This window comes from Lagenorhynchus albirostris, chromosome 1 (assembly GCF_949774975.1).
Source record: "Lagenorhynchus albirostris chromosome 1, mLagAlb1.1, whole genome shotgun sequence".
NCBI classification, from domain to species: Eukaryota; Metazoa; Chordata; class Mammalia; order Artiodactyla; family Delphinidae; genus Lagenorhynchus; species Lagenorhynchus albirostris.
In genome coordinates, this window is record NC_083095.1 from 4298663 (window position 1) to 4324906 (window position 26244).

The window sequence follows — 26244 nt, forward strand, 5'->3', positions numbered from 1 at the left end:
TCTCAGACCTAAATGAAAAATGTAAAACAATAAAACCCCTAGAAGATAACCTAAGAGAAAATCTAGCTGACGTTGTATTCAGTGATGACTATTTTTTTTAACATCTTTATTGGAGTATAATTGCTTTACAATGGTGTGTTAGTTTCTGCTTTATAACAAAGTGAATCAGTTATACATACACATATGTTCCCGTATCTCTTCCCTCTTGTGTCTCCCTCCCTCCCACCCTCCCTATCCCACCCCTGTAGGTGGTCACAAACCACCTAGCTGATCTCCCTGTGCTATGCGGCTGCTTCCCACTAGCTATCTATTTTACGTTTGGTAGTGTATATATGTCCATGCCACTCTCTCACTTTGTCCCAGCTTACCCTTCCCCCTCCCCATAACCTCAAGTCCATGATCTAGTAGGTCTGTGTCTTTATTCCCGTCTTACCCCTAGGTTCTTCCTGACTGTTTTTTTTCTTAGATTCCATATATATGTGTTAGCATACGGTATTTGTTTTTCTCTTTCTGACTTACTTCACTCTGTATGATAGATTCTAGGTCCATTCACCTCACTACAAATAACTCAATTTCGTTTCTTTTGATGGCTGAGTAATATTCCATTGTATATATGTGCCACATTTTCTTTATCCATTCTTCTGTTGATGGACATTTAGGTTGCTTCCATGTCCTGGCTACTGTAAATAGAGCTGCAATGAACATTTTGGTACATGACTCTTTTTGAATTATGGTTTTCTCAGGGTATATGCCCAGTAATGGGATTGCTGGGTCATATGGTAGTTCTATTTTTAGTTTTTTAAGGAACCTCCATACTGTTCTCCATAGTGGCTGTATCAATTTACATTCTCACCAACAGTGCAAGACTGTTCCCTTTTCTCCACATCCTCTCCAGCATTCATTGTTTCTAGACTTTTTGATGATGGCCATTCTGACTGGTGTGAGATGATATCTCATTGTAGTTTTGATTTGCATTTCTCTAATGATTAATGATGTTGAGCATTCTTTCACGTGTTTGTTGGCAATCTGTATATCTTCTTTGGAGAAATGTCTATTTAGGTCTTCTGCCCATTTTGGGATTGGGTTGTTTGTTTTTTTGTTATTGAGCTGCATGAGCTGCTTGTAAATTTTGGAGATTAATCCTTTGTCAGTTGCTTCATTTGCAAATATTTTCCCCATTCTGAGGGTTGTCTTTTGGTTTTGTTTATGATTTCCTTTTCTGTGCAAAAGCTTATAAGTTTCATTAGGTCCCATTTGTTTATTTTGTTTTTATTTCCATTTTGCTAGGAGGTGGGTTAACTGATGACTTTTTAAATACAACACCAAAGACATATGTGAAACAATTGATAAGCTGGACTTCATTAAAATGAAAAGTTTCGGCTCTGCAAAGAAAGTTTCAAAAGAACAAAATACAAGCCACAGATTGGGGGAAAAAATATTTGCAAGACATGTCTGATAAATGACTATTATCCAAAACACACAAAGAATCCTTAAAGTCAACAATAAGAAAACAAACAACTTGGGACTTCCCTGGTGGCGCAGTGCTTAAGAATCTGCCTGCCAATGCAGGAGACACGGGTTCGAGCCCTGGCCCAGGGAGATCTCACATGCCATGGAGCAACTAAGCCCATGTGCCACAACTCCTGAGCCTGCGCTCTAGAGCCTGCAGGCCACAACTACTGAGCCTGTGTGCCACAACTACTGAAACCCACACACCTAGAGCCCATGCTCTACAGCAAGAGAAGCCACCACAATGAGAAGCCCATGCACTGCAACGAAGAGTAGCCCCTGCTTGCTGCAAGTAGAGAAAGCCCATGCGCAGCAACAAAGAACAACACAGCCAGAAATAAATAAATAAAATTAAGGGAGAAAAAGAAAATAAACAACTTCATTTAAAAATGAGTCAAAGAAGCCACTTAGATAGTCTCATCCACCAGAGGGCAGAGAGCAGAAGCAAGAAGAACTACAATCCTGCAGCCTGTGGAACAAAAACCACATTCACAGGAGGATAGACAAGATGAAAAGGCAGAGGACTATGTACCAGATGAAGGAACAAGATAAAACACCAGAAAAACAACTAAATGAATGGAGATAGGCAACCTTCCAGAAAAAGAATTCAGAATAATGATAGTGAAGATGATCCAGGACCTCGGAAAAAGAATGGAGGCAAAGATCGAGAAGATGCAAGAAATGTTTAACAAAGACCTAGAAGAATTAAAGAACAAACAAACAGAGATGAACAATACAATAACTGAAATGAAAAGTACACCAGAAAGAATCAATAGCAGAATAACTGAGGCAGAAGAACGGATAAGTGACCTGGAAGACAGAATGGTGGAATTCACTGCTATGGAACAGAATAAAGAAAAAAGAATGAAAAGAAATGAAGACAGCCTAAGAGACCTCTGGGACAACATTAAACGCAACAACATTCGCATTATAGGGGTGCCAGAAGGAGAAGAGAGAGAGAAAGGACCAGAGAAAATAGTTGAAGAGATTATAGTCAAAAAGTTCCCTAACATGGGAAAGGAAATAGCCACCCAAGCCAGGAAGCGCAGTGAGTCCCATACAGGATAAACCCAAGGAGAAACATGCTGAGACACATAGTAATCAAATTGGCAAAAATTAAAGACAAAGAAAAATTATTGAATGCAGCAAGGGAAAAACGACAAACATACAGGGGAACTCCCATAAGGTTAACAGCTGATTTCTCAGCAGAAACTCTACAAGCCAGAAGGGAGAGGCATGATATACATAAAGTGATGAAAGGAAAGACTCTACAACCAAGATTACTCTACCCGGCAAGGATCTCATTCAGATTCAATGGAGAAATCAAAAGCTTTACAGACAAACAAAAGCTAAGAGAATTCAGCACCACCAAACCAGCTCTGCAACAAATGCTAAAGGAACTTCTCTAAGTGGGAAACACAAGAGAAGAAAAGGACCTACTAAAACAAACCAAAACAATTAAGAAAATGGTCACAGGAACATACATATCGATAATTACCTTAAACGTGAATGGATTAAATGCTCCAACCAAAAGACATAGACTGGCTGAATCGATACAAAAACAAGACGCATATATATGCTGTCTACAAGAGACCCACTTCAGACCTAGGGACACATACAGACTGAAAGTGAAGGGATGGAAAAAGATATTCCATGCAAATGGAAATCAAAAGAAAGCTGGAGTAGTAATACTCATATCAGATAAAATAGACTTTAAAATAGAGAATGTTACAAGAGACAAGGAAGGACACTACATAATGATCAAGGGATCAATCCAAGAAGAAGATATAACAATTATAAATATATATGCACCCAACATAGGAGCACTTCAATACATAAGGCAACTGCTAACAGCTATAAAAGAGGAAATCGACAGTAACACAATAATATTGGGGGACTTTAACACCTCACTTACACCAATGGACCGATCATCCAAAATGAAAATAAATAAGGAAACAGAAGCTTTAAATGACACAATAGACCAGATAGATTTAATTGATATTTATAGGACATTCCATCCAAAAACAGCAGATAATATTTTCTTCTCAAGTGTGCATGAAACATTCTCCAGGATAGATCACATCTTGGGTCACAAATCAAGCCTCAGTAAATTTTAAAAAATTGAAATCATATCAAGCATCTTTTCTGACCACAACACTATGAGATTAGAAGGGAATTACAGGGGAAAAAACCTAAAAAACACAAACACATGGAGGCTAAACAATACATTACTAAATAACCAAGAGATCACTGAAGAAATCAAAGAGGAAATCAAAAAATACCTAGAGACAAATGAGAATGAAAACACGACGATCCAAAACCTATGGGATGCAGCAAAAGCTGTTCTATGAGGGAAGTTTATAGCTATACAAGCCTACCTCAAGAAACAAGAAAAATCTCAAATAAACAGTCTAACCTTACACCTAAAGAAACTAGAGAAAGAAGAACAAACAACCCAAAGTTAGCAGAAGGAAAGAAATCATAAAGATCAGAGCAGAAATAAATGAAATAGAAACAAAGAAAACAATAGCAAAGATCAATAAAACTAAAAGCTGGTTCTTTGAGAAGATAAACAAAATTGATAAACCATTAGCCAGACTCATCAAGAATAAGAGGGAGAGGACTCAAATCAATAAAATTAGAAATGGAAAAGTTACAACAGACACTGCAGAAATACAAACCATCCTAAGAGACTACTACAATCAACTCTATGCCAAAAAAATGCACAACCTGGAAGAAATGGACAAATTCTTAGAAAGGTATATCCTTCCAAGACTGAACCAGGAAGAAATAGAAAATATGAACAGACCAATCACAAGTAATGAAATTGAAACTGTGATTAAAAATCTTCCAACAAATAAAAGTACAGGACCAGATGGCTTCACAGGTGAATTCTATCAAACATTTAGAGAAGAGCTAACACCAATCCTTCTCAAACTCTTCCAAAAAATTGCAGAGGAAGGAACACTCTCAAACTCATTCTATGAGGCCATCATCACCCTGATACCAAAACCAGACAAAGATACTACAAAAAAAGAAAATTACAGACCAAAATCACTGATGAATATAGACGCAAATATCCTCAACAAAATACTAGCAAACAGAATCCAACAACACATTAAAAGGATCATACACTATGAACAAGTGAGATTTATCCCAGGGATGCAAGGATTCTTCAATATATGCAAATCAATCAATGTGATACACCATATTACAAATTGAAGACTAAAAACCATACGATCATCTCAATAGATGCAGAAAAAGCTTTTGACAAAATTCAACACCCATTTATGATTAAAACTCTCCAGAAACTGGGCATAGAGGGAACCTACCTCAATATAATAAAGGCTATATATGACAAATCCACAGCAAACATCATTCTCAATGGTGAAAAACTGAAAGCCTTTTCTCTAAGATCAGGAACAAGACAAGGATGTCCACTCACCACTATTATTCAACATAGTTTTGGAAGTCCTAGCCATGGCAATCAGAGAAGAAAAAGAAATAAGAGGAATACATATTGAAAAGAAGAAGTAAAACTCTCACTGTTTGCAAATGACATGATACTATTCATAGAGAATCCAAAAAATGCCACCAGAAAACTACTAGAGCTAATCAATGAATTTGGTAAAGTTACAGGATACAAAATTAATGCACAGAAATTTCTTTCATTCCTATACACTAATGATGAAAAATCTGAAAGAGAAATTAAGGAAACACTCTCATTTACCAATGCACCAAAAAGAATAAAATACCTAGGAATAAACCTACCTAGGGAGACAAAAGACCTGTATGCAGAAAACTCTAAGACATTGATGAAAGAAATTAAAGATGATACCAACAGTTGGAGAGATATAACATGTTCTTGGGTTGGAAGAATCAATATTGTGAAAATGACTATACCACCCACAGCAATCTACAGATTCAATGCAATCCCTATCAAATTACCAATGGCATTTTTTATGGAACTAGAACAAAAAATCTTAAAATTTGTATGGAGACATAAAAGAGGGAAAAAAACGGAGCTGGAGGAATCAGACTCCCTGACTTCAGACTATACTACAAAGCTACAGTAATCAAGACAATATGGTACTGGCACAAAAACAGAAACATAGATCAATGGAACAAGATAGAAAGCCCAGAGGTAAACCCATGCACCTATGGTCAACTAATCTATGACAAAGGGGGCAAGCATATACAGTGGAAAAAAGACAGTCTCTTCAATAAGTAGTGCTGGGAAAAACTGGACAACTACATGTAAAAGAATGAAATTAGAACACTCCCTAACACCATACACAAAAATAAACTCAAAATGGATTCGAGACCTAAATTTAAGACTGGACACTATAAAACTCTTAGAGAAAAACATAGGAAGAACACTCTTTGACATAAATCACAGCAAGGTCTTTTTTGATCCACCTCCTAGAATAATGGAAATAAAAATAAACAAATGGGACCTAATGAAACTTATAAGCTTTGACACAGCAAAGGAAACCATTAACAAGACAAAAAGACAACCCTCAGAATGGGAGAAAATATTTGCAAACGAATCAACAGACAAAGGATTAATCTCCAAAATATATAAACAGCTCATGCAGCTCAATATTAAAGAAACAAACAACCCAATCCAAAAATAGGCTGAAGACCAAAACAGACATTGCTCCAAAGAAGACATACAGGTGGCCAAGAAGCACATGAAAAGCTGCTCAACATCACTAATCATTAGACAAATGCAAATCAAAACTACAATGAGGTATCACCTCACACCAGTTAGAATGGGCGTCATCAGAAAATCTACAAACAACAAACGCTGGAGAGGGTGTGAATAAAAGGGAACCCTCTTGCACTGTTGGTGGGAATCTAAATTGATACAGCCACTGTGTAGAACAGTATGGAGGTTCCTTAAAAAACTAAAAATAGAATTACTATATGATCCAGCAATCCCACTACTGGGCCTATACCCAGAGAAAACCATAATTCAAAAAGACACATGTACCCCAATGTTCATTGCAGCACTATTTACAATAGCCAGGTCATGGAAGCAACCTAAATGCCCATCGACAGACGAATGGATAAAGAAGTTGTGGTACATATATACAATGGAATATTACTCAGCCATAAAAAGGAATGAAATTGGGTCATTTGTTGAGACGTGGATGGATCTAGAGACTGTCATACAGAGTGAAGTAAGTCAGAAAGAGAAAAACAAATATCGTATATTAACGCATGTATGTGGAACCTAGAAAAATGGTACAGATGAACCGGTTTGCAGGGCAGAAGTTGAGACACAGATGTAGAGAACAAATGTATGGACACCAAGGGGGGAAAGCCGCGGGGCGGTGGGGATGGTGGTGTGATGAATTGGGCGATTGGGATTGACATGTATACACTGATGTGTATAAAACTGATGACTAATAAGAACCTGCTGTATAAAAAAATCAATAAAATTCAAAACAAAAAAGAAACGAAATTGAGTTATTTGTAGTGAGGTGGATGGACTCAGAGTCTGTCATACAGAGTGAAGTACGTCAGAAAGAGAAAAACAAATACCGCATGCTAACACATATATACGGAATCTAAAAAAAAAAAAAAAAAAGATACTGCTGAAACTAGCTGCAGGGCAGGAATAAAGAGGTAAGCATAGAGGATGGACTTGATGACATGGGTGGGAGTGTGAAGCTGGGGCGAAGTGAGAGTAGCATCGACTTATATACACTACTGAATTTAAAATAGTTGGCTGGTGGGAAGCAGCAGCATAGCACAGGGAGATCAGCTCGGTGATTTGGGACGACCTAGATGGGTGGAACAGGGAGGACGGGAGGGAAGCTTACGAGGGAGGGGATATGGAGACATGTGTATGCATTATGGCTGATTCACTTTGTTGTGCAACAGAAACTAACATGGTATTGTGAAGCAATTATACTCCAATAAAGATCTATTTAAAAAAAAAGTCAAAGACCTCAACAGATACCCCACCAAAGAAGATATACAGATGGCAAATAAGCATATGAAAAGATTCTCCACATTATATGTCATGAGGGAAATGCGAATTAAAACAATGAAATACCACCTATTAGAATAGATATTTGGCAGCTCCTTACGAAACTAAACATCATCTTACCATACGATCCAGAAATCACACTCCTTGGTATTTACCCAAAGGAGCTGAAAATTTATGTCCAGACAGAAACTTCCACATGGATATTTATAGCAGCTTTATTCATAATTGCCAAAACTTGGAAGCAGCCAAGATATCGTTCAGTAGGTGAATGGATAAACTCTGTTATATCAAAATAATGGAAGATTATTCTTCACTAAAAAGAAATGAGCTATCAAAGCCATAAAAAGGTGTGAAGGAAACTTAAACACATATTACTAAATTTAAAAAGACAATAAGAAATGGCTATGTACTGTATAATTCCAACACTATTACATTCTGAAAAAGGCAAAACTAGGGGGACAGTAAATGGAGAGGTTGCCAGAGGTTAAGGGGAGAGAAGGATGAATGGAGCACAGAGGATTTTTAGGGCAGCAAAATATTCTGTATGATACTATAATGGTGGATACATGTCATTATACATTTGTCCAAAACCACTGAATTTACAACCAAGAGTGAACCCTGAGGTCAACTATGGACTTTGGGTGAAAATGATGTGTCAGTGAAGGTTCATCAATTATAATAAATGAACCCCTCTGGTGCAGGATGTTGATAATGGGGGAGGCTATATACATGTAGAGCCAGGGGGATTATGGGAAATCTCTGTGCATTCCTCTCAATTATGCCATGAATCTAAAACTGCTCTAAAAAAATAAAGTATTTTAGAAAAGTAAGCAACATCTAAAAAAAAAAAAAACAAAAACAAAATTTTGCTTTTCATCAATTGCAACATTGACTCATATAAAATTGTCTTTTATGTTTCTTACTCAAAAGTGTAAGAGCTTTGATCTATTTAATTTTATTGGAACTCAGCATTTCTAAATCATATTAGTTTTGTTCCTTATTTAATTGCATACACTCATAATTGTTCCATTCAGGACATTCCTTGTCTTCATTCATTTACAGATTTTATTCTGATTTAGTTAAAATATAATCTATACTCAAGAACCTCAACAGACCAAGAATAAGAACTGACACTTCCTCAGTTCTGCTATATGATCATTTCCCACAGAGATAATAGGGTAATTTTCTTTTTCTAATAGATCTCACAGCTATAAGGCTTAATCAGAATTTCAGATTCAGACACCCCAGGATACTCATCATTGGTTTAGGCTTTTTCTTCATTCATTTGCACCTTTATTGATTGACTCATTCAGTGATTCACTAACAACAAAATGTCAACACACAAAAATCCCAAAATTAAGAACTGTGATATTGCTAAGATCAATGTGTGAATCTCAAAGTCACACACATGGATTAATTAACTTCCTTGCTTCTTAGAAATTCTGTACTCATGGCAGATCCATGCTTACTCCTTTTCATTTAATTTGTCCCTATTTTAAAGATGATACAATAAATGACCATGAACCCACAATCTTTACCCCACAATAGGAGCCCTGACAACATCAACCATCTTCTTATGTGCTCTCATTAAAGAGTCAATAGCCTAGGTCACTTGAGGAAATTTAAATTAGCTGTGGTACAAAAATACAGTGGAATAATCATCCACTCTGAAAGGGATGAAAAGGTCCTCCATCTTATTTTCTTTCACAGCCCAACTTAGGTTGAGTAGATGTCACTTGTGCAGGATTGGATTCACTTAAATACTTCTTTCATGGCACATTTTCACCAATAGTCCATGCTAGACCCTACTTTGTGTATTTATTTATCCATTCATTGTTTTATTTATTCATTTACTTTTGTATTCATGAATAATTTGAACATCAATTTATTTTTCCAGAGAAAACACAATATGATCAATCCATAAACAACTCAAAATGCAATACAATTAGATACACATGAACCTGAGATAATGTGAGAAGAGCCTAGTTTGATTTTTCTTTGTCTTAATATCAGCAAGGAACAATAGGACAAATGAGTCACATTGTTTTTTTAACACATGTTCCTCTTTGGTCCATGCTTTACCTAGTGGTCCTCAATGGGGGCGATATTGCCCCCAGAGGACATATGTCAATGTTGAGATATTTTTGGTGGTCACAATGGGAGAGGGGGTCAATACTGGCATCTAGTTAGTAGAAGTCAGTGAAGTTACCAAACATTCTACAATGCACCGGACAGCGCTCCAACAGCAATGAGTTACCCAGCTCAAAATGCCAATAGTGCGAGGTTGAGAAATCCCACTTTACCTTCTTCAAAATAACTGGTTGAAAGATGACTGTCTTTATACATTCACTCATAATATCACCAGTACCACTGAACATAGAAACTGGATCAGAAATTTCAATGGTATTAACAGCTGCTCAGTGTTCATTACTCCCAGACATAACCAATTAGATCATATCTTCTTATTTTCAATAAGCAAACAGCACTGTCCAAATAATGCAGAACAACATTGATTTCCAGGTATTTATCTCTATATGCTACTGACTCAAATAGATTCATGTTGGAACTGAGTATTTCAGAAAAATATTAATAATAAAAAATATATTAAACATTCATAATTGGGCCATATATGGCTCTCCTTGTCTTCATTTATTTATATATATATATATACATATATATAAAATATATATATATTTCTTTGTTCATTAATTCACTTACAGTAATACAATCCAGACCTACAAACCTTAATAGCCTAACAAAATCCTAAATATTATTAACTTCTGCTGTAAGTTCATTTACCATATAGGTATTAACTAGGTCTCTGGCCTCAGAGTTATAGGGTTTAATCAAAATCATTGATCCAGGCACCCCAGATATTCACTGGTCCAAACTTGGAGCCTTTTCCATTCATGCATACTTTTGCTTACTGATTCTCTCATTAAGTCACTGATAATAATAAAGTCAATGTGTAAAAATAAAATTAAAAAAACTAAAAACAATATCCTAGAATGTTACGAAGCTCTATCTATAGGTTTGTTTTCCATAAAACTAAGAGGCTACTTCTTTTTTGCAGCAGATCTCAGCATAGAGATTATCAGCTTACTTGCTTCATGCCAATCCCATATTTATGCCTTGTCCATGCTTGTCCTTCTTTTAATTTTTCCACATTTTAAAGATGGTAGCCAGCCTCCAAGATGGCGCCCAATGATCCATGATGCCTGGTATTCACAGCCTTGCACAATCTCCTCCCATATTAAACCATGCCTGGCCTCTATAACCAACAGGATACTTGAGAGAGTGATGGTGTATGACTTCTGAATTTAGGTTATAAATACATTGAGTTTTCCACCTCCCTTTCTCTTGTATTTATTACTCTTGGGGAAGTCAGCTGTCATGTTGTAAGGACACTCAAGCAGTCCTGAGGAGAGGCCCATGTAGGAAGAAATTGTGGCCTCCTGCCAACAACCAGCACCAACTTTCTAGCCACATAAGTGAGCCATGGAGGCAGCTCCTCCAGCCCAAGCTTTCATATATCTACAATTCTACCTGACATCTTGACTACAACCTCACAAAAGACCCTAAGCCAAAACTGCCCACTAATCCTCTCCTGGATTCCTGCCCCATAGCAACTGTGATAGGTAACAAATATTTACTGTTGTTTTCAGCCACTAACTTGTAGGGTAATTTGTTACACAGCAATAAATAACTAATACAATACAATGATCAACCAACCACTGTCATATCTCACCATGAGGACATTAATACTATTTTCTCTTCTCCTATCTACTCTCCCTTCAAGGAGTTATGGACTAGTTCTTTATCACTGAGGAAAGGTTTAAATTAACCATGGTATAAAATAAAATAAAATATTAAAAACTCTGAAGATGAATAAAAGCCCTCCATCATTTTTAATGAATCTCAGTTGCCCTTAATTGGATTACATGTAAAATTCGGTTAATTACCATTATTGGTCCCTGCATGGCATACTTTGATTTTATTTATGTATTTAGTATTTTTTCCTTTAACATAATGTCAGGATGGACAAATCACCTTCACCAAGGACATGAATTGTGACTGTCGTCTACCAGAGTCTCTAGACTCCTTACCCAGAGGTAAAAACTAAAACCTTATGACTATTGAATAATTAAATCAGCTATAGTGCTTTCATTCTGTGACGTAAGATGCACATTTTTATAGAGAATGGAACAAGATAAATTTAACTATTTTTAAAGAACTGGAGTCATGAGGTACTAGATTAATCATAAACCTTGGTTCCTATCACTTTCTTATTATTGAATTTTCATATATTGACTTGTTTACTGTTTCGTTTTTAATTAACGTAGTGAATGCTGTTAAGTCTACCACCTAACATGAGAATAATTAACGTAACTGGTACTTCTATTGATCTATATACTCCCTAGCCACACAGTTCACAGCCCCATTCATCTTTTTTAAAGGACCACATTCATGCATTGCTTAGAGTGTGCCATGAAATACTGGTCCAAGATTTACCCTAATTTTTCATCCACTGACTCACTCATGTTTTTCTCTTATTTAAATACTCAAAGAATAATGTGATCATTTATTCATCTTTTTAAAGAAAGACTAAAACCCACCAGTATTCAGAATTGAAATACCATTTCATGCAACTGCTGACATGCTTTGTCCAAAGTAAAATAAGGCTAGATTTCTTTTCTTTCATCTAAAATGGTGTAATCATTATCTTTGTTTCATGACACCTGCTCCTCACTGACCCACGTACTACCTTCTTTTAAATAATTGAGCAAATGTGAACTCATTCATTTATTCACTTTTAACAACACATCCGAAATGAATGCAAGCCAAGACCCTGAACGAGAATACTGACAAATACTAGTTTCTGTCCATAGACTCATTGTCCACAGATATAACTTGTTAGATCCTTTCTTGTTTTTTAAAATAATAGTCAGTGAATAGAATTGATTTCATCACATATACTATCATATTCCCAGTATTAGTCCATGCTTGGCCTTCTTTCAATTAGGCACTTATTTAAACAATTATTTTTAATGTAAATGATTTGTTCCTTTTCTAAATAAACTAACAACCAGCTACCCGACACCAACCCCAAAACAACATGGACTCCTGGAATAGAATATATCCCATATGTAGAACAGTTAAGAGAGACTTGATCTATTTAGGTTATGAAACTCAGTGCTTCAGGAAATATTTAAATAATAATCCTTGTTTCATTGCAGACTTGAATCATTGGTCATCATTCATTTACACTTCTTCATTTATTCTTGCATTGCTTCACTTACAATACATTTCACAGGCATTTAGAATTAAACCTCAAGAACCACATCTTTGACTACTCCTGACTTTCGCTGTAAGCCCCTCTTCCACAAAGGAAATAAACAAGATTTCTTTTTTCTAATAAATCTCAAAGTTACAGAGCTTAATCAAAATCTTTGATTGATACATCTCAGAATACTCATCATTGGTCTATATTGGGCATCTTTTTCTTCCTTTTTTATGCATTGTTTATTCCTTTATTCATTGATTCACTAATAATAATATAATCAATTCTCATGAATCAAAAAGCCCAAGAACAACATCCTTGAATATCACTAATAACTGTCTATATGCCTACTTCCCACAGTGCTAACAGACATTTTTTGCAATATGTATATATGCTTTTTGCACATATAAATTAATCAGCATCCTTGCTTCATATCAGTCCCATTGGTCCATGCTTGGCCCTTTTCACTTAAAGATGACGCAGTGAATAACTAAGGGACCCATAATCTCACTCCACAACTAGAATAATTTTTTCCATCTTCTTATGCGCTCCTCCCTCAAAAAATTAATAGCTTAAATCTTTATCAATGGAGCCATACTTAAATGAATTGCACTACAAAAATAAAACACAATGTGAAGCAGCCCTGAAAGTGACGGAAACACCTGCATCTTTTTTTATTGGACTTTAAGAGTACTAAATCAGGGCTTCCCTGTGGCACAGTGCTTAAGAATCCACCTGCCAATGCAGGGGACACGGGTTTGAGCCCTGGACCGGGAAGATCCCACATGCCGCGGAGCAACTAAGCCCGTGCGCCACAACTACTGAGCCTGTGCTCTAGACGTCGCAAGCCACAACTTCTGAGCCCGCGTGCCTAGAGTCCGTGCTCTGCAACGAGCCCGTGCTCCACAACAAGAGAAGCCACCGCAATGAGAAGCCTGCGCACCGCAACGAAGAGTAGCCCCCGCTCGCCGCAGCTAGAGAAAGCCCGCGCACAGCAACGAAGACCCAACGCAGCCAAAAATAAATAAATTTATTTTTTAAAAAGAGTACTAAATCAGATTAATCAATCATAAATCCCAGTTCTGGTCTAAGTTGGTGCTATTTGGTTTTATTTATTAATATACCCAATTATTACTTCGAAAACTTTAAGCAACACCCATAAACCAACCGCCCAACCCAAGAACATAAACTCTGTTACTTACATCACTCTCTTCTGTCCTTACCCACCAAATTTGTAAAAGCCAAGATCTTTAGCATTAGATAATGATTAAATCATCTGTAGTATGTTCACTTGGTGAAAACACAGACTTTCCAAAAAAAGAAAGAGCCTATAGTTAGATTTTCTTTAATGGGAGTTCGTTTTTCAGTATTTGATTAATTATAAACTTGGGTCATTTAATAATCTCATCATTGCCCAAGAATGGCACTCTTTACTTGTTGATTCATTTAATTTTTATTTTTAAATAATACAATGAATACCAATATGAGAATAAGAAGCTTCATCTGTCATAAATTGTGTCTACATACTCCCTATTCATAAATTTAACAGCTTGGTGAGTGCTTTTAATGAATCTCACTTGTGCAAAATTGGATACATGTAAATCTTTGTTTTGTGGTATATTCTCACCAATTCACACAATTTTTTCTGATTTATATATCTAGTGATTCATTTATTGATTCACGTATATAATTAGGCATGAAATAAATTACCCATTTTTCTAAAGAATTTCTCCATGTGAATTTCTATATCAGTCCCATTGGTCCGTGCTTGACCACTTTTAGCCAAAGTGGGGAGAAACCCAGAATTCTCGTTCTTTATCTGGACAACATTTGGGTATAACTGGAGTAATCATTACCTCTGGTTCATAACACATGTTCCTCACTGGCCCTTCCTTGGCCTTCTTTTGAGTAACTATATATAAAATACATTCCTTCATTCTCTTATAACAACATATCAATATCAATGAAAAGCAAGGCACTGCATAAGACCACTGAATATCCTACTTAGTGCTCCATGGACATAACTGACTAAATCCTCTTGATTTTTTTAAAAATAAGACTCAGCGAATAGAGTTAGATTAATCCTAACTCTGATCATATGACACAGTCTCAGTACTGGTTCATGTTTGGCCCTCTCTCAATAAGACAATTATTTAAGCAACTCTTTATGTAAACTTTTTTTTTTCTCCTTTTCTAATTAAAACAACCAAACCAGCAATGAAAGCAGCAACCTGGACTCTGAGGTATCTCTGTCTATACTGTCCCTACGGAAGGGTTCAGAGCTTTGATCTCTTCATCTATGGAACCCCGTGTTTCAAACAGGCGCTAATAATAACCCTTATTACATAATTTCATAATTGGTCTCTGTGTGGCCCTCCTTATCTTCATTCATTTACATATTTCTTTATCCGTTCATGAGTTCATTTCCCAGGGAGTTTATCTTCTGCTTTTTACTCAATAGACCACAGATTTTGAGATAGGAATTAATTACAATTTTGGATTCAGACCTAACCCCCACTCTAGGAGTCATCATTGGTCCAAGCTCAGCACTCCTTTTCTTCAATCCTTTATCCCTTTGTTTATTGTTTCATTCACTAGTCCAATAATAACACAATCACTACATATAAATTACAGCATCTTGAGAATAAGATCCTTGAATGTTACTATGATCTATCTATATGCTTATTTCCTATAGAGCCAATAACACTAGATCTCTTTGCAATGACCCTCAATGTAGGACATATGTCCTTCCTCTCACTGAGATCTTTTGAAGGGAAAAATGTTGATATCAACTGGCATGTAAATATAAAAGAGAATAGCAAACATCTCTGAAAATGTGTGAAACACTTCCATCTTTTTGTAGGAGTCATCAGTTGTGCAGAAGTGAATTAAACATCATTACCTGTGGTTCATAAGCTATTCTTGTCATTGGTAATGTACAGCCTTCTTTAATTTTATACTTTTATCTAGCCATGTATTTTTTTTAATATTTCAGTGAGCACAAATGAACAAATTCCCCTAACCAAGAACATAAACTTTGAATGTTACCCACCTTGGTATGTATGCTTCTTAAACAGAGAAGTATTAGCCAAATGCTTCTTCATTAGATATGATTAAATCAGTTATGGTGTGTTAATTCTGAGGTGAAAAGCAGGCTTTAATGAAAAATCATGAATTTAGGTATGTTTAGAGGATACTAACTGTAGAGTTCTAGATTAGACCTAAAACTTGTTTCATTTCTTTGACCCAAGAATATCACTATTTTTTATTTACTCAATTATTTAATTTTCATTTTAAGCAATATAATGAACACCACTGAATCCACAATCTAACCCACAAGTCAGAACTTTAACTCAGATTTCCTTTTTAATGAATCTTTCTTGTGCAAATTGGACAAATTTTAATCCTTGTTTTTCATGGCCCAAGCTTGACTCTTCTTTATGTATTCATTCACTCACTCACTCATTCATTCATTCAGTTAATTACTCATGGAGTAAGTTCACCAGCTGCTCATTATATAAAGAAAACAGAAAATGCTAAATTGGGCAGCAACCCAGAAACAAAATACTATTATGTGCATCTGTCTATGTGCACATTATGCAAAATAGGAAAAGCCTAGAGTTTTTTTAAAGTATGGAAATCAACTGTGTAAAACAGGATAATCACTATGCTTATTTCATAATAGAGCTCCTCATTGGTGTGCGATTTGCATCTTTTAAGGAAAATATGAATCCATTCATTCAGAAACAGCAATATGTAATTATAATATGTCACTATTATAATTATAACCCACTGGACAAAAACTTTCCAATAATATTAACATGTGATCATATACTCACAGTCAACCATCTTAAATTAATCATAACTCTCGTTATAGGACATATTCTCATCACTGGTCCATGATTTTTTTCCATTAGATATTTAATTATTTGTGCAAACATTTTGCCCTTTTCTTAACAAAATAAACGATCAGGAACCCACCATCAATCCGTAATAACAACATTCAATCTTGGGCAGGCTTGTCTGTTTGCTCCCTGCTGAAAGAGGTAAAACCTTGATATATTTATTTTCCTAGACCTCAGTGCTTCAGAAATATTTGAAAACATACTCTCATAATTGAACAGTGTATGGCTTTCCTTGTCTTTCTTCATTCCTTCATGTCTTTCTTTACTCATGCATTGTTTCATTTATAATAAAAAAATATCCATAGGGAAGGTGGGAGGGAGATGCAAGAGGGAGGAGAAATGGGGATATATGTATATGTATAGCTGATGCACTTTGTTATACAGCAGAAACTAACACACCATTGTAAAGCAATTATACTCCAAAAGAGATGTTAAGAAAAAGAAAAATCCATACCCAAGGAACACGTAGCCCAAGAACAGGATCCTGAATATTCCTTTCTTATGCCACAAGCACCCTTACGATAGAGTGAATAACTAGATCTCTTTTTATAACGACCTCAGAGCTATAGAGTTTAATCAGAATCCTTAATTCCGACATCCCAAGACACTCATCATGGATCCAGACTTTGCAGTTTTTGTCTTCTTCATTCATATCTTCCTTTCTGGATCATTTTTACATGCATAAATTATAATACAATCAATATCCATGAATTATAAATGCCAAGAACAAGATGAGTGATTGTTACTAAGGAAGGTCTGTTCACACTTGTCCCACAGAACTAATACATTTAATGTCTTCTTTCAATGCACCTCTGTGTTGCATGTACAGATTGATCAACAGTTGTGCTTCATAGCAATGCCATATTGATAAAAGGTTTTTGCTTGTCTCTTTACCTAATTTGTCCATATTGTAAAGATGGTAGAGTAAAAACTATGAACCACCATCTTCCCTCACAACTAAAACAATGTAATTTTCTTCCTATGTTCTCCATCCTCAACAGGTAAATGACCTTGATCTTGATCAAGGAATGGATTTCTAAATATATTTGGGGGTCAAACTAAAATGGGATATTATGTGGCCCTAAAAATGATTAATCATGAACCTTGGTTCATAACATTCCCATTCTTGGTCGATGTTTGGTGTTCTTTAATTTTATTTATATATGTAAAAACAGTTTTTAAAAAATAACTCCTTAAAAATCCATGAACAAACTCCCCAAATTAAGAACATGAACTTTAACAGTTATTTATATTGGTCTCTGTGCTCTTTACTGACAAAGGCAACAGCTAAAATATTCGCCATTAGCAAATGATTGAGTTGGCTGTGGTATGTTCATTCAGTGAAGGAAAAAGCCAATTCTAAATAGTCTATATTAGATGTTTTTAAATGGATGTGAGCTCTGCACTGCCAGATTAATCATCAACTTGGATCATATCACATTCTCATTATTGGTGCAAAAGCTGCAATCCTTTTTAATTTATCAACTTATTCTATTTTTAATTTTAAGCTATGTAGCAACAAGCATCATTGAATCCAACACCTAACTCAAGAATAAGGCTTTAAACTCAAGAATAAGGCTTTAAACATTACGGTGCATGGCTGTATACTCCCTGCTCTTAGTTAATGGCCTACTAATTATTTTCACGAACTTTGTGCAGAATTGGATAAATTTTAAATCTAGCATCATGGCACATTCTCACAAATAATCCTAGCTTTATCTTACTTTATGACTGTACAAATCCTTTCATTTATTTATTTAATTTTCAATGGAATAATCTGACTAGGATTAGTCATTAACCTTACTTCACATCACATGCTCCATATTGGTTCATAGTCTGCCCTTTTTTAAATAATCATTTGAGATACAATCATATTAATTCAATAACTTATAACCATAAATAATTACCTGAGAATCTATACTTGAACACCAAAAATGCTAACAATTGCCCACAGGCTGATTACCCACAGAAATACATGACTAGATCATCCTCCCACCAACCCAGAATGCCAACATGGACACTCATGTGTAACCTGTTTTGTCTTCATTCACTTACACATTTATTCATTTATTCATTCATGCACCCATTGATTCATTTACATCAATACACGCCATAACCAGGAACAACTAAGACCTAAGAACAGATCCCCAATTGGCTCTGAACTCTATTCCCCTAGAGGTAAAAACTAAGTCTTTTTCTAATGGACCTCAGAGTTAGGGTTTAATCAAAATTCTTGATTCATATACCCCAGAACTCTCATCATTGATCCAAGCTCTTGTTTATGGATTGTTTATGCATTCATTATTTACTGATTATTTCATGGTTTCATATATTCATGGTTTCATTGAGTTAAAAAAAAATGATTCCCGTGAATCAAATTCCCGTGAATTCAAAGAGCAAGATCTTTGAATATTGCAGAGAGCTGTTACAGCTATTTATTCCCCACAGAGCTAGCAAATGAGGTCTATTTTCAATTGGCTCTCAGTGTTTCACATATAGATTAATCAATAACCTTGCATCATGCCCATCCCATGGGCATGTAGTTTTACTACTCCCTGCTTACTCATCTTTCATCTAATTTCTTCATATTTTAAAAGTACTACAATGAACCTACTATCTTACCCCACAACTAGAGCACTGACAATACTTTCTATCTTTCTAGGTGCCCCCTCCTCCATGATTTAACAATCTAGACTGTTATCAGCTGAAAAATATTCTTAAAATGTTGTGCAAAAATAAAATGGAGTATTAAGCAACTGTGAAAATGAATGCAAAACCCTCCAACTTTGTTTTTAACGGATCTCAGTTTCACTAAAATGGATCAGTCTTAACCCATGGTTCATTACACTTTCTCAGCAGTGGTCCATATGTGACATCTTTTGATTTTATGTCTGCAGTGGCCACTCATTCCTTTGAAACAATTCCATGGACCACATGAATTACCTTCAAACCAAGAACACAAACTTTTTTACTTACATGAGTCCCTTTGCTTTTTATCCACAGAAGTGACAGCCGAGATCTTCATCATTGGTAATGAATAAATCAGATTGGGGTATATTGAATCTGTGCAGTAAAAAACAGATTTTAGAAAACTGAAGAGGCAGTGTAGATTTTTTTTAAGAGACCTTAGTCTTACTGTAACAGATTTATCATAAAACCCTGTTTTCATCACACTCAATTAGCCCAAGAATGGCCCTCTTTTTATTTAGTTTTTAATTATTAATGTACATAATATGATGACAACTGCTAAATTTACATCCTAGTAGAATAATTAAGAACTATGCCTGTTCCAAATTCTTTCCATTAAACCTTACTCACATAGGTAAGAGCCCATATTACCTTCTTTATAGGTCTTCCTTGATTAGAATGAGGTGAATTTACGTCATTGTTTCTTGATATATTCTCACCATGTTTGACCCTACTTTATGACTTTATTCATATATTTGTTTATTTTTTATTTATTTACTCATGGAATAACTTGTTCATTTTTTCAAAGCAAATGCAAAATGGTCTAAAATACTATTATAGGTAACTATCTCTATGGCTCTTTACCCAAAGTGGGCATAGCTCAGTCCCCTTTTATTTATACGCATGGCAGAAGAGTACAGTGAGATTAATAAACCATTTTTAATGACACAATATACTCATGGGTCCATGTTTGCCCTCTTTTAAATAACCTCTTCCTTCATTCACTAACAATAATATCACTTACATACCCCAGGTAAGGATCCTAAATAACACTAACATCTGCCCATAAACTCAATACCCACGGACTTCCCCAGTGGCGCAGTGGTTAAGAATCCACCTGCCAATGCAGGGGGCACAGGTTCGAGCCCTGGTCCGGGAAGATCCCACATGCTGCAGAGCAACTAAGCCCGTGCACCACAAATACTGAGCTCACGTGCCACAACTACTGAAGCTCACGCACCTAGAGTCCATGTTCCACAACAAGAGAAGCCAACGCAATGAGAAGCCCACGCACTGCAACGAAGAGTAGCCCCGCTCGCCACAACTAGAGAAAGCCGGCGCACAGCAATGAAGACCCAATGCAGTCATAAATAAATAAATTTATAAAAACTCAATACCCACAGAATAACAACTAGATGTGTTTTTCAAAAATGATACTGGTTGAGACAAACTGATTTAATCATAACTCCTCTCATGTCATGAATTCTTAATATTGGCCCATGCTTGATCTTCTTTAATTAAGTAGTTCTGTAATCAATTATTACGTTTCCCTTTTCCCCCCTTTCTTAATAAAATTAACAACCACCAACCCAGAAACAACACTGACTCTTACATAGAGTTGCCCATAGGTTCCTGATCAACATGTTAAATGCCTTGGACCCTTCATTTATTAGAACTCAACTCCTCACAAATGTTTTAAGAATAATCTGTTTTTCATCAGATACTCTCCTTGTTGGTGGTTATCTTGCCCTCTTTGCCTTCATTAAATAATACATTTATTTATTTACTCATTACTGATTCACTAATAAAAGGATCTATACCTAAGATCTATCAAAGCTAAGAGCAAGATGCCTGCATTCCTAACTTCAGCTACAAGTTCATGTCCCACCACGGCAGGAAATTAGGTTTGTTTTTATAATGGACCTCAGAGTTATGGGGTTTAATCAAAATCCTTGGTTTGGACACCTCAGAGTACTCATCAGTGATCTAGGCTTGGGCCTTTTTTCTTTATTCATTTATACATTTGTTTATTAATTCATTCATTGATTGACTAATCATTAATCAATATCCATTAATCACCACAAAGCAAGAATAAGATCTAAGAACATTACCACCTTCTGGTTTTTGCTCATTTCTCTCAGAACTAATACACTCTTTCTACAATGGACCCCATTATAGCACATATGGATCAATCAACAGTCTTCATGCAAACCCAAACTCATCATGGCCATTCTTGGTCCTTTAATCTTTCTTTAATTTGTTCAAATTTTAAATGTGCAACAAAACAATCCAGGAACATCTCATTTTACGTCACTAACACTTTTCCACATTTCCTTGTGTTTTGCCTCTCGATAGATTAGAAACCTAAATCTTTATCCCTGACGGAATGTGTAAATCAACAGTGGTAAATAAATAAATAAAGCAAAATAGTAAACAACTGTAAAATGAATGAAGCAACCTCTTTTATCTTTTTTTTTTTTTTTAAGTGGACCTCACTTGTCCAATCTTAGGTTAATCTGGGACTTCCCTGGCGGGCCAGTGGTTAAGACTCCGAGCTTCCAACGCAGGGGGCATGGGTTCGATCCCCGGTCAGATAACTAAGATGCCACATGCCACAGGGCACGGCCAATTAATTAATTAATTAATTTTAAAAACTGAAGAAGAAACAAAGTTGGGTTAATCTAAAATTTTGTTTCATGGCACATTTTGCCAGTGCTCATTTTTGACCCTTATTATGTATTTATCTATTTGCTTATCTATCATTTAATTTGATTAGTCATGGATTAATTTAATCATATGGCTATCGTTAATTAACAAGAGTAAATCCAAGCTCATATAACTCAATATCATAAAAACAAACAACCCAATCAAAAAATGGGCAGAAGGGGCTTCCCTGGTGGCGCAGTGGTTGAGAGTCCGCCTGCCGATGCAGGGGATACGGGTTCGTGTCCCGGTCCGGGAAGATCCCACATGCTGCGGAGCAGCTGGGCCCGTGAGCCATGGCCGCTGAGCCTGCATGTCCAGAGCCTGTGCTCCTCAACGGGAGAGGCCACAACAGTAAGAGGCCCGCATGCCGAAAAAAAAAAAAAATTGGGCAGAAGACAGCAATAGACATGTTTCCAATGAAAACATACAGATGGCCAACAGGCATATGAAAAGATGCTCATAACGCTATTAGAGAAATGCAAATCAAAACCACAATGAGGTATCACCTGTCAGAATAGCTATTATCAAAAAGTCTACAAAAACAAATGTTAGAGAGGAGGTGATGGGAATGCAAACTGGTGCAGCCACTATGGAAAACAGTATGAAGATTCCTTTAAAAACTAAAAATAGAACTACCATATCATCCAACAATTCCACTCCTGAGATATATCTGGAAAAAATGAAAACACTAACTGAAAAAGATATATGCACCCCAATGTTCATAGTGGCCCTATTTACAATGGCCAAGACATGGAAGCAACCCAAGTGCCCATTAAGAGACACATGGATAAACAAAATTATACACACACACACACACACATATACACACAATGGAATATTACTTAGCAATAAAAAAGAATGAATTTCTGCCATTTGCAGCAACGTGGATGGACCTAGAGAATATTATGCTTAGTGAAATATGTCAGACATAGAAAGACAAATACTATATAACTTATGTGTGGAATCTAAAAAATAATACAAACGAATGCATATGCAAAACAGAAACAGATAATAGAAAACAAACTTGTGGATATATTGTATAGCACAGGGAATTATACCCATTATCTTGTAATAATTTATAATGGAGTATAATCTGCAAAAATACTGAATCACTATGCTGTAGAGCTGAAAATAATATAGTAAATCAACTATATGTAACTTAAAAAATAGTAAGCCCACAAGCAGCCGAAACTGAAACATTATAACATGAATTTATCTGTGAACCTTAAACAAACAGGTTGGAGCCTAGACTTCATATTCTTTACATGGACACCAGCAATGAAGGATGTACTTGCTTTATAACTTAAAAGTGTTCATCACTGGTCCATGATTTGACCCCTTTTAAATAACTGACTGTGACATAAATGTATCCATTCATTCCCTTACAATCCATAGCTTGGAATCCAGAGAAACTGATCAAAAACTCTGAAAAACAGAAACGAAATTGAGTTATTTGTAGTGAGGTGGATGGACCTAGAGTCTGTCATACAGAGTGAAATAAGTCAGAAAGAGAAAAACAAATACCATATGCTAACACATATATATGGAATTTAAGAAAAAAAAAAAAGGTCATGAAGAACCTAGGGGTAAGACGGGAATAAAGACACAGACCAAAAAAAAAAAAAACAAAGGCACAGACCTACTAGAGAATGGACTTGAGGATATGGGGAGGGGGAAGGGTAAGCTGTGACAAAGTGAGAGAGTAGCATGGACATATATACACTACCAAATGTAAAATAGATAGCTAGTGGGAAGCAGCTGCATAGCACAGGGAGATCAGCTCGGTGCTTTGTGACCACCTAGAGGGGTGGGATAGGGAGGGTGGGAGGGAGGGAGACGCAAGAGGGAAGAGATATGGGAACATATGTATATGTATAACTGATTCACTTTGTTATAAAGCAGAAACTAACACACCATTGTAAAGCAATTATACTCCAATAAAGATGTTAAAAAAAAACACTAATATCTGTCAACCTGTTCATTTCCTACAGAGATAACAAACTAGATCTTTGTTGTTGTTTAATGAACTCAATGAATAAACTGGATTAATCATAATTCTTATCATCTGACACAATCTCAACACTGGCCCTCTTTAATTTTCTTATTTATGTAAATATCTTCCCTTTTTTAAAAAAGGAATGTCAGTGCCTTTTTTAATGGACTTTAGTGCTTCACAAACATATTAGTAATAGTTCTTGCATCATTGGTCCATGCTTTGCCCTCTTTTTTCATTCATTTATACACTTGTTTAATTTATGCATTGATTCACTTAAACAGTAATAACATAATCAATACTCAGGAGACTCAAAGTCTAAGATTAAGACGTGGCGAACTTCCTAATCACTGACTAGAGGCTCATTTCCCACAGAACTGAGACTGGATTTTTTTTGCCGTGGATATCAATGGTGCCTAAAGGATTGACCAATACCATTATCACCATGCTGCCTTCATTTGACACTTGTCAGGCTCGACCCTCTTCTGTTTAGTTGGTTATTTAATCAGCTATTTGTCCATGTCATTTTCTTTAAAAAAAAATAATAAATTAATTTAAAAATTTAAGACTAGCAACACACCACCAATCCAATCCAACAGCACTGATTACTACACACATCTGTTCATATGTTCATTACCCAGACGGATTAACCACTTTACATTGTTTTTATGGGCTTTAGTGCTTTATTTAAAATAATCCTTGTGTCAATATACACTTTAATATTTAGTGTGTGCTTTTTCCCATTTTTCTCATTCATTTATCCACTTTTCATTAATTGGTCCATTAGTTGACTAATAATAATACAATCAATACCCATGGGTCAGAAAAACATAAAGGAAAAGATCCTTGAGTATCCCTCTCATTAGTCTATAGCAGTGCTGGCCAATAAAAATATAATGCAAGCCTCCCGTATATTTTAAGTTTTCTAGAATCTGTATTTTTAAAAAGAAACAGGTGAAATCAATTATAACTGTATATTTTATTTAACCCAATAGATCTAAAATACTATCATTTCAACAAGTAATCAGTATAAATAACTTATTAAAGTAATATTTTATGGGCTTCCCTGGTGGCGCAGTGGTTAAGAATCCACCTGCCAATGCAGGGGACACGGGTTCGTGCCCTGGTCCGGGAAGATCCCCCATGCCGCGGAGCGGCTAAGCCCGTGCACCACAACTACTGAGCTTGAGCTGTAGAGCCCGCGAGCCACAACGACTGAAGCCCACACGCCTAGACAACTAGAGAAAGCCCACACACAGCAACAAAGACCCAACACAGCCAAAAATAATAAATAAATATATTTTTAAAATATTTTAAAAAAAAGAAGTATTTTGCACTTTTTGGTACTGACTTTTCTGAATTTGGTGTGTATTTTCCACATAGGTCACATCTCAGTTCAGCCTAGCCATGTGCTCAGTACCCAACTGTGGCTAGTGGTCATTGTATTGAACAGCACTTGTCCATAGGCTAATTTCCCACAGAAACAGTACACTAGCTGTCTTTCTATAACGATCAATAACATGAATCAATCAACATTCTTGCTACATAGCAATCCCCCACTCATCATTGGCCTGTTCTTAGCCCTCTTACTATTAATTTGTCTATATTTCAAAGATGACACAGTGAACTCTTCTGAGCCTACCATCTTCTTCCACAATAGAACACTGATAATATCTCTCCACCTTCCTACGTGCTACCATCTCAACCAGTTATCTTTGTCAGTGGGGAATGTCTAAGTCAAAGTCACAGTGGATATAACATGAGTATGGAATAGTCAAATGCCAATAACATAAATTAAATGGCCTTGGTGTATTTTTAATGGAATTAAGCTGTGTTGAATTAGATTCATCACGATTCTTGGTTCATATCACACTCTAAACACTGGTTCATGCATGGTCTACTATTATATTAACAAGTGATGAATGAAGCCATTTGTTTCTTTTAAGTAATACAGTCAACGTCCATGAGCAGACCATCCAAACCAAGAACAAGGACTCTGACTGTCAACTTACATCGGCCTCCATGCTCCTTACCCACAGAGGTAAGCCCTTCATCAGTTAAGGATGGGTGATCAGCTCTAGTGCGTTCATTCTGTAGAACAGAAATCAGGCATAAAAAAAAGTGAACAAAAAAAAAAAAGTGAACAGTATTCGATGTAAAC

The 26244-nt window shown here is 35.9% G+C and overlaps 3 non-coding genes across 3 annotated transcripts; all 3 read right to left on the reverse strand.

Moving 5' to 3' along the window:
- Window positions 1–12925: 12925 nt before the first annotated feature.
- On the reverse strand, window positions 12926–12997 carry LOC132506181 (small nucleolar RNA SNORD113/SNORD114 family). The gene has a single exon (XR_009535744.1). It is a non-coding gene; the product is annotated as a small nucleolar RNA SNORD113/SNORD114 family (small nucleolar RNA).
- Window positions 12998–18896: 5899 nt separating this feature from the next.
- LOC132506144 (small nucleolar RNA SNORD113/SNORD114 family) lies at window positions 18897–18966 on the reverse strand. The gene has a single exon (XR_009535728.1). It is a non-coding gene; the product is annotated as a small nucleolar RNA SNORD113/SNORD114 family (small nucleolar RNA).
- Window positions 18967–21301: 2335 nt separating this feature from the next.
- LOC132506196 (small nucleolar RNA SNORD113/SNORD114 family) lies at window positions 21302–21373 on the reverse strand. Its single transcript, XR_009535747.1, has one exon. It is a non-coding gene; the product is annotated as a small nucleolar RNA SNORD113/SNORD114 family (small nucleolar RNA).
- Window positions 21374–26244: the final 4871 nt, after the last annotated feature.